At 53.0% G+C, this 5,831-nt stretch overlaps 1 non-coding gene across 1 annotated transcript in view; it reads left to right on the top strand.

The window, feature by feature from the left end:
- Positions 1-5,701: 5,701 nt before the first annotated feature.
- Positions 5,702-5,831, top strand: part of LOC121871472 — a 4,297-nt gene continuing 4,167 nt past the window's right edge. The window contains exon 1 of the ribosomal RNA XR_006089878.1: positions 5,702-5,831. This exon is cut by the window's right edge and continues 4,167 nt beyond it. This is a non-coding gene — a ribosomal RNA (large subunit ribosomal RNA).

The raw sequence follows: 5,831 nt of genomic DNA, 5'->3' as shown, positions 1-5,831 counted from the left end.
CCACGGTTTCCGCGACAGCAGCAGCATCATGATGTTGCGTCTATTGTAAGTCCGGAACTGGGTTATTCGGCTGTTCGCGAACAGTCGGGTTTTAACCTTGCCTAACAAACGATCAAACAACTTCCACTCTCGAGGTGCGGTACGGTGACTGTCCTATCGTCCGCTCTTGTATGCTGGATTGCACTATTTCACTATATTAAGGGGAGAGGGTGCCTTCACACACATATTCGATGTGAAATATCTTCCGCCCCCCAGCGGAGCGCTTCGGCGCCTCTGCGAAGCAAAACGCGGCATTCAAAAACAACAACCAAAATTGCCGTCGATTTCCTCTCCCTGCCCTGCAATGGCTGGAGCAGAAGGAGAGCGAGAGAGAGAATAGTCTCATTGGGTCAGAGGAATGGCAGTGGAGCGGGCTAATGGCGAGTAGGCTCGCGATCTATCAATTACACTAGCCAGGTCGCTCTCCCTATTGAACATTATTACTCTCTCACGTCGCCACTGCGGTTTCCGCGACAGCAGCAGCATCATCATGATGTTGCATCCACCAATTAGTCCGGAACCGGGTTATTCGGCTGTCTGCGAACAGTCCGGTTTTAACCTTACCCAACATCCACTCTCGAGGTGCGGTACGGTGAATGTCCTATCGTCCGACCTTGTATGCTGGATTGCACTATTTCACTATATTAAGGGGAGAGGGTGCCTTCACACACATATTCGGTGTGAAATATCTTCCGCCCCCCAGCGGAGCGCTTCGGCGCCTCTGCGAAGCAAAGCGCGGCATTCAAAAACAACAAACAAAATTGCCGTCGCTTCCCTGCCCTGCAATGGCTGGAGCAGAAGGAGAGAGAGAGAGATTTTAGTCTCATTGGATCAGAGGAATGGCAGTGGAGCGGGCTTATGGCGAGTAGGCTCGCGCTCTATCAATTACACTTGCCAGGTCTCTCTTCCGTTTGGACATTATTTACTCCGTCTCTCTCTCTCTCTCTCTCGGCGCACACGTCGCCACCCTACTAGTTTCCGTCACAGCATATGCTGCGGCCTTTCAGTCCGGAACGGGGCTCCCCTTCGCCTTGCTGTCTGCCCAACTTAGCGGACTTGCGTTGGCTGATCACCCCGTCTTCGCGTCTGTGCCGGCCTTCAATGCAGCGCCCAACCGTCTCTTGACCGAGATTCATTGCACTATTCCACGCTCAAACGGCTACCCTAAATGTGCATAGACAACGCTCATGGTTCAACACGACCAGGGCGCAGTCTGGGAGCCGAGTATACTAAAAAGAGAGTTTAGCAGCCAAAACTCGTCAAAGCACACGTTGGGTTACCCCATCACCTAACAACGATGATGGCGGTTCCCACCCGTGAAATACACAACCTAACCAATATTGGGCGACGATGGCGCTCATGAGCCCACGTCCCCACAAACAGTAAGAGAAAGAGAGAGAGGAGGAGATTGGCTAATGTGCGGTCCCTCGCCCAATGTCTTATGCCTCGCTGGGGCAAAGAGAAGAGAAGAGGAGCGGATAAGGGAGGAGATTGGCCAACGTGCGGTCCCTCGCCCAATGTCGGCTGCCTCGCTGGAGCTGGGTAAAGAGGAGAGGAGCGGATAAGGGAGGAGATTGGCACACACGGTGGCGCTGCCGGCGCCGAGGATAGCAAGAGAAGGTGCAGTTTGATCTGATCATCTGGTTTGCTATTTCTCTAAGGCCAACGTGCGGTCCCTCGCCCAATGTCGGCTGCCTCGCTGGGGCAAAGAGAAGAGGAGAGGATAAGGGAGGAGATTGGCACACACGGTGGCGCTGCCGGCGCCGAGGATAGCGAGAGAAGGTGCAGTTTGATCTGATCATCTGGTTTGCTATTTCTCTAAGGCCAACGTGCGGTCCCTCGCCCAATGTCTTCTGCCTCGCTGGGGCAAAGAGAAGAGGAGCGGATAAGGGAGGAGATTCGCCAACGTGCGGTCCCTCGCCCAATGTCGGCTGCCTCGCTGGAGCTGGGGCAAAGAGGAGCGGATAAGGGAGGAGATTGGCACACACGGTGGCGCTGCCGGCGCCGAGGATAGCAAGAGAAGGTGCAGTTAGATCTGATCATCTGGTTTGCTATTTCTCTAAGGCCAACGTGCGGTCCCTCGCCCAATGTCTTCTGCCTCTCTCTCAATCTCACTATTTTGGCCGCCGTGATAGGCGCCGCCAACAGCAGCAGCTACCTGGTTGATCCTGCCAGTAGTCATATGCTTGTCTCAAAGATTAAGCCATGCATGTGTAAGTACAAGCCGATTTAAGGCGAAACCGCGAATGGCTCATTAAATCAGCTATGTTTCATTGGATCTGTAAACCCACTTACTTGGATAACTGTGGCAATTCTAGAGCTAATACATGCAATTGGTCTCTGACCGCAAGGGAAGAGCGCTTTTATTAGTTCAAAACTGGTCGGGCCCCGGTCCGTAACCCACCTGTGGTGAATCTGAATAACTTCGGGCTGAGCGCACGGTCTCCGCACCGGCGCCGCTTCTTTCAAGTGTCTGCCTTATCAGCTTTCGATTGTAGGTTATGCGCCTACAATGGCTATAACGGGTAACGGGGAATCAGGGTTCGATTCCGGAGAGGGAGCCTGAGAAACGGCTACCACATCTAAGGAAGGCAGCAGGCACGCAAATTACCCACTCCCGGCACGGGGAGGTAGTGACGAAAAATAACGATGTGAGTCTCATCCGAGGCCTCGCAATCGGAATGAGACACTTTAAATCCTTTAACGAGTATCCATTGGAGGGCAAGTCTGGTGCCAGCAGCCGCGGTAATTCCAGTTCAATAGCGTATATTAAAGTTGTTGCGGCTAAAGCTCGGTTGGATCTTCAGTTCCGACTGGACGGCAATCACCGGGTGTTTACTGTCACGCCGAACAAAGTTACTCTGGCCGCTCGCAGACGTGATGCTCTTGTCGAGTGTCCCGAAAGGGCCGGAGAGTTTACTTGAAAAATTAGAGTGCTCAGAGCAGGCTATTTGAATGGGCCCGAATGGTGATGCATGGAATAATGGAATAGACCTTCGGTTCTATTTGTTGGTTTTCGAACCAGAGGTAATGATCAATCGGTCAGCGGGGCATTCAGATATGACGCTAGAGGTGAAATTCTGGACCGTCGCAAGACGAACTATCATGGTGCCATTTGCCATGATGTTTTCATTAATCAAGAACGAAAGTTAGAGGTTCGAAGGCGATCAGATACCGCCCTAGTTCAACCATAAATTGATGCTGGTTCAGCGATCCGCCGGCGTTATTCCCATGACCCGGCGGGCAGCTTCCGGGAAACCAAAGTCTTTGGGTTCCGGGGAAGTATGGTTGCAAAGCTGAAACTTAAAGGAATTGACGGAAGGGCACCACCAGGAGTGGAGCCTGCGGCTTAATTTGACTCAACACGGGAAACCTCACCAGGCCCAGACACCGGAAGGATTGACAGATTGAGAGCTCTTTCTCGATTCGGTGGGTGGTGGTGCATGGCCGTTCTTAGTTGGTGGAGCGATTTGTCTGGTTAATTCCGATAACGAACGCGACTCTGGCCTACTAAGTAGTCGACGGATCTCCAGAACATGGTGTCCAGTTCGCAACTTCTTCTTAGAGGGATAAGCGCAATTTAGCCGCACGAGATTGAGTAACAGGTTCAGATGCCCTAGATGTTCTAAGTCAAGACGCTTACACTGAAGGGATTGAACGAGTTTTCTCCCGAGAGGAGCGGTAACCCGCTCAGTGCTTCCTTTCATAGGGGATTGGGGCTTGCACTGTTTCCCCATGAATCCAGGAATTCTAGTAAGTAAGTCATCAGCTTGGCGCTGACTACGCCCTCCTGCCCTTTGTACACACCGCCCGTCGCTACTACCGATTGAATGATTTAGTGAGGCCTTCGGACTGGCGCTCTTGGATTGTCGGCCCCGTTGCCCGCGAGGGTTTTCTGGGGTCGTCGCCTCGAGCTGACGGAAAGATGTCCAAACTTGATCATTTAGAGGAAGTAAAAGTCGTAATAAGGTTTCCGTAGGTGAACCTGCGGAAGGATCATTAACAGAGAGAAAGAGAACGGGGCGCTCTTAAAACTACTACTACTCTCCTGATTTGGGCGGTCTCGGGCTATGCTCTGGCAACTCCAGCAGCGAAAGAGGACAATCCCGGCCCCCGCACCAAAAATAGGTACCACCACGCTGTAGGTGGACCACACTCGGGCGAGAGCGCGAAGACCGGAGGAGGAGGACGGACGGGGCTTTGGACGGCTGCCCGTCCGTTCCTTACTACCGGCGAATAAGCCTCTTGACCCAAAAAGAGTGAAATTCAAGTGTCAAAAAACAACAACAAGCCGTCCGGCTAAACCCAAACCACAAACTTGGGCTATGTCTGTCAAACCCTTTCATTGAGACTCGACCTGTGATGGTTAGTCGCAAAAAGACCAAATGGCAAATACACAACTCTTAACGGGGGATCACCGCTCGTGGGTCGATGAAGACCGCAGCAACCGTGTCGGTATGTGAAATCGCAAGAATACCAGATATTATCGACAAGTTGAACGTATATTGCGCATGGTGGCAGCCATATGAGCTTGTCGCCGCCACTCCTCTACGAGGGTCGGAAATATACATCCATCGGTTGCTGCGAGTTCGGTGCCTGCTGACTGTCTCCCCGACACGAGGGTAACCCGAACCGAGCTTCCGCCTTGGGGTTTAATCGCCCGCGCTTTGCGCGAGGCGTGCCCTTAAAAACAAGCAAGCCTATCACTAGCAAGTCCATGGACTTGGCGCACCCACATTCAACCACAACAAAGCGACAGTTGTCGCCCTCGCAAATAACTGGAGGCGGCGCTCTTTTGCCTGCTGTCCACAGAGACACGAATGGCCGTCGGCCGCTCATGGCTGATGCTGCACATGTTCTAAGAGGCACTCCATCCCACGAAGAGGAAACGAAACCGGGTCGGATATCTTTTAAGTAAGCCCCGCTGGAATTTCGTCTATCACCTCGAAAAGAGTGCTTGGCATGCATTGCAGTGGAACCTAAATTGATGAGTGCGCCTGGGCCCGCAGTCTACCATGTAGTGGTGCAGGCAGAGAGATGAGAATGCTTGGGTGACGCCGTGCTCTTCCTCACGCGCTCCTCCACCCTCTCCCACGGTCAGACGCGGTGTGGGCGTTCTCTTTGAGAGTTCGCCACGAGTCCACGTCTATCTCATGACTGGGAGGGAGGCAGGGGGAGTTCTCTCTAAACGCGTTAAAGACGGTGTTGCGCCTCATAACGGCGCTCGCCGGGATAGAGCAATAGTTCTGCAGCCGGAAAGGCCGCTCACGCCAATTAATACTGCGACTCTCGCTCTCTTTCTCCGGATAAACAAGTGCCACTGCTGTGGCATGCGGGAACGGGGAAAGAGGTCAAAGTTTAAGCGGCAAAGGTGCGGCCGAGTAAGGGCGGAACACGAGCGTATATGCATTAAAACTGTGTGTGTATATGACTCTGCGAGAGATGTTCTGCTGGAACACTTTTCCTATTGGCTATTTACCACTCAATGAGAAGGAACGGAGTCAGGGGTGGGAGTGCCGGCGCCATGGCCGCTGGTACCCCCGCGACAAGCCCCTCAAACCTTCCTGCCTGGTAATGTCGGTGGTGAAGAAAGTCGGTGGCAGAGCGTCTTCCGCTTCGTGGTTGGGGAACTTGTTCCACCTAAGGATGATGAGACCACGATCGACCTCGTAGTAGGAGAGAGCTACCCGCCAAATTTAAGCATATTAATAAGCGGAGGAAAAGAAACCAACAGGGATTCCCTTAGTAAGGGCGACTGAACCGGGAAAAGCCCAGCGCATAACCTCGATGTC

Source organism: Homarus americanus, unplaced genomic scaffold, assembly GCF_018991925.1.
Source record: "Homarus americanus isolate GMGI-L3 unplaced genomic scaffold, GMGI_Hamer_2.0 scaffold8323, whole genome shotgun sequence".
NCBI lineage: Eukaryota > Metazoa > Arthropoda > Malacostraca > Decapoda > Nephropidae > Homarus > Homarus americanus.
Note: the sequence above shows the minus strand (reverse complement) of the source record. Positions and strands in the feature narration are given on the sequence as shown.